The sequence below is a fragment of the Tupaia chinensis genome, unplaced genomic scaffold (assembly GCF_000334495.1).
Source record: "Tupaia chinensis unplaced genomic scaffold, TupChi_1.0 Scaffold000104_1, whole genome shotgun sequence".
Lineage (NCBI taxonomy): Eukaryota > Metazoa > Chordata > Mammalia > Scandentia > Tupaiidae > Tupaia > Tupaia belangeri.
In genome coordinates this window covers 64,731-68,762 of record NW_006159568.1, presented here as the reverse complement: position 1 = coordinate 68,762, position 4,032 = coordinate 64,731, and positions in this window count along the sequence as shown.

Sequence of the window (4,032 nt, the reverse complement as noted above, 5' to 3'; positions counted from 1 at the left end):
TAGTCTATCTTGCAGCCCTTCCTCTAGCCTTCCTGCTCTCCAAACTGTTCCTTTACTCTGACAAACTGACCTTTCCAAAGCTTAGCTATAATCGTCACACTCCGGCTCAAAACATTCTTTGGCTCCCTATTACCTAGGGGATGCAAACCCCCAAGACTGCTATTATAAAATATTTACAATGTGGCTTTTGTGTTTCCAGCTTTGGCAACCAGCTGCCTCTTCCTATACTGTCTATATTCTAACCACTTCCAATATATTAGCAGGTGCATAATGGTCGTTCTGCCTCTGTACCCATGTTCATGCTAGTCCTTCAACCTGGAATGCTCTTCCCACTCTTCTTTCCCCTGTCAAAATCCTTCAAGACCCAGATCAAATGTCACCTCCTCTGTGATACTTCCTCCAGGCACTCTAGCAGAAATAATTGCTACCTTTTCTCAGCTCCCACTGTAAGGCTTGGTTCATGCTGAGAGATAACACTTATCACTTCTTTAAAAGTTAATTACCACATTTCAGCATTCTAAGACACACATTCTTATTCATCTCTGGAATCAGGATGCACTTTGCCATTGATGGCATCTTAGAATTGGAAGTATTTTTCTTTCTTGGTGATACATAAAATAATGGAGTCTTAGATTCAATAAAAATGATATTTTATTTTTATCTCAGCATATTCTAGAAAGATTTTTTGGCATTACATCACATTGTTCAGTTAGTCGTCTACAATTCTGGGTCCCTTTCCATCCAGGTGTGAGACCATAAGCACATGCAAAACAAAGACTCTATGTTGAATGAAACTGGGCCCATATTATGACCTGATACTTCTGTGTATGTTTCTAGCCTCTGAGAGTGAATCTTCATGAGGTTCCTCAAAGATTGAAAGGATGACCCTGGCCTCCCGGGGTGCTGAGGACCAGCTGACATTGAGGGAGAGCTGGAGTCGGCCATAGACGTCCCTCTTTCCTATGGCTTCTTGTCACCTTGCAGGGTGGGGAAATTAGAGAGGATGAACTTAATGCTGAATCCTTGATCAGCAAGGAGGCTTCAATTATATCATTCTTATTGGGTAAATACGCTTTGCTCTTCAAGGACCTGATTTGTGGCCTGGTGTTCAGAAGCATGCTGTGAGAGAAAGCGGTAGCATCCTATCATGCCAGTCTTGTTCCAAGCCTTGCATTTTGAGTAACAACTGCGAGTCTTTTAATTTGCTTTTTCCTAATGAAATCAGTTATTCCTCCACTCCCCTGCTGCCACTCTGTATTATATTAAATAACAAAGGACACAGATAGACTGCCATCTAACATCGATGGTATTTTAGTTACTCTTTGAACACTTCTTAATATTCCAGCCATTCAAATTTCACAGGTGATTTCAGCAAAATCCAGCATGTTTGTCTTAGTTCATTCAGGCTGCTGTAACAAAATACCTTAGCCTGGGAATTTGTAAACAATTATTGCTCACAGTTCCGGAAACTGGGAAGTCCAAGATCAAGGCACCAACAGATTTGGTGTCAGTGACAGCCTGTTCCTCATAGGTGGTACCTACTGTGTCCTCACATAGCAGAAAGGGACAAGGCTCTCTCATTCTTCTATTATAATGGCATTAAATCCCATTCACGAGGTTGGAGTCTTCATGACTCTATAAAAGTCCCACTTCTTAATACCACCACTATGGGGTTTAGGTTTCCACATGCATTTTGAGATGGACACAAATACTCAGACCATGGCAATGTTTTATTTTTTTTCCATATGCTTCTCACATCTAGAATTATAGCATACATTGTCAAATGCTTTGGGATGCTTCACTTTATGTGATGAATAATACTCTCATTTCCTGATACTTCACCACCCTACACAAGGTTCTCTGAATCTGGATGGATTCATGGCTGTGTTTAAAAGGATCCATCTGGAAATAAGTTTGCTCCTGTGTTCTAGGGATACGAAACCAAGATAACAACTGTACAGGGTATTCTTTAGTTTGAGGTTGGTTTTACAAAGAATTCACTGTACAATCAGGTGTTGTTTTCCTGGGTGTTTCAAGGGCACAGGGATTGCCAAAGCGATGAGCATGATAAAGTTCAATTGCACGGCCATCTGGACTTCCTTTGGGGAGTTCCTTTGATTGATATCTTCATTTGTCAGAATCTTGGAAAGCACTTAAATTCTTTCATATGATGTTCATTATCTTTTAGCAAATTAGATGCCTTTGAGAATTTTCTAAGTTTCATCTTCTCCTTTGAAATGTGGATACCATCATTTACAATGTGATAAAAACAAAAGTTTCTTGCTGTCAAGAGTGGTGAACTCTGGCTAATAGGACCAGAGTAAGAAATAACTGGAGGGGTGACAGCAAACGAAAATAAAAAAGTTTACTTATTTACTTCTTCCATGGAGAAGAGACAAAAAGAGAGATACAGAGAGAGAGAGACAGGCAACCCCAACAGAGTCTTCATGCCACAATTTACCCCAGATCACAAGCATACATGTACCCAGTGTGCTTAAGGAGGCCCTGGGATGTGAACTCAGGAACTTTCCTGTAAGGGTCCAGCCACACTATTCCTGAGCTGCCACCTGGTGCAATTTTTGATCTATACCCTTCTTTACTGTTTGTTTTTTCCCTTGCCATAAGCATGTATTCTTTTATTATTTATTTATTGAGTTTTTATTTTCTGCCATAGGGTGTGTGCACTCCCCAGAGACAGACAGAGACAGAGAGAGGGAAAGTGAGATATCCCCCCTCCCCAACCAAGGGAGAGAGCCATGCCACAGTTCTTCTCCATTCTCCTCTAGGGACTTTGAACATACATGTACATGCACTGGTGTGATTTTTAAGCCACCTGGTCTGGGACTAGAACTGTGGTTGGCCATGGGGGAATTTAGTACCTTAACCACCACACACCATCTGCTGGCCCCTAAGTTTCCATTAAAAAAATATATTTATTTAAATTTAACTTATTTCTTCTTCTTTTTCTTCAATTTGACCAGAGTAAGGGAGAGAGAGAGAGGGGGAGAAAGAGCCACCAGGTCTGGGACACAAGCCATGGTCAGCAATGTGGGAGTCCAGCACCCCAACCACCATGCCACCCGCTGGCCCTTATGTTTCCATTTTTTTAATTTTGGCAGAGGATGACGCCAATCATTAAAAACTAACAATAACAAAACACCAAAAAGATTCAAACAAACAAAAAACTAACCCACTACATTTGGTTTCTGTTGTTGTCCATTGCTTTTCCTACTTCAATTTTATTTTTTTATTATTTATTTATCAAATTGAATTTGTTGTTGTTGTTATTTTAATTTAACCAGACAGAGACAGAGAGAGAGAAAGGGAAAGTGAGAGAACAAGCTGCTAGGTCTGGGACTCAAATCATGGTCAGCCGTTGTGGGAATCCAGCGCCCTTAACCACCATGCCACCTGCTGGCCCCAATTTTATTTTATTTTATCTCTGCTCTAATCTTTTTCAATATTAGATTTAATCTCACAATAGAAATAAAAAAGATATTATGCTGGTGTCTCTAAACTTTGGGAGGAAAGGATTAGGGAATCTTTAGAAAATCTGGGGGGAGTAATAGATTCCCTCTGCACAGCAAGGCACAGACAGCTTCCAGGGATCATCCTCTGTCCAACCCCAAGCCTAATATCTGCCCAGTATAATGTAGTATATATTGTTCCCTTTTCATACATCATCTCGTTTAATGATCATTAATAATTCTGTATGACATTTGTGTGCCCATTTTTCGGAAGAGGAAATGGGGTTTTCAGAGAGGTTGAATGATTTGCCCAAGACAGCACAAGGGAAAGTGATAAACTTTGGATCATAATTCCAGATTTAAGGTGCCAACCAGTCTTTTCCATCATATTATGGTGTGAAGGTTAAGTAAATGACTAATTTCCTAAGTTTTCATATCATTTTATTTCCCTTTGTTAAAAATGAGTACTTGAGGGGTCAACAGGTGGCATGGTGGTTAAAGGCACTGGACTACCAGATGACCAACAGCAGTTCGAGTCCTGGATCTGGAAGCTTGAAATCACACT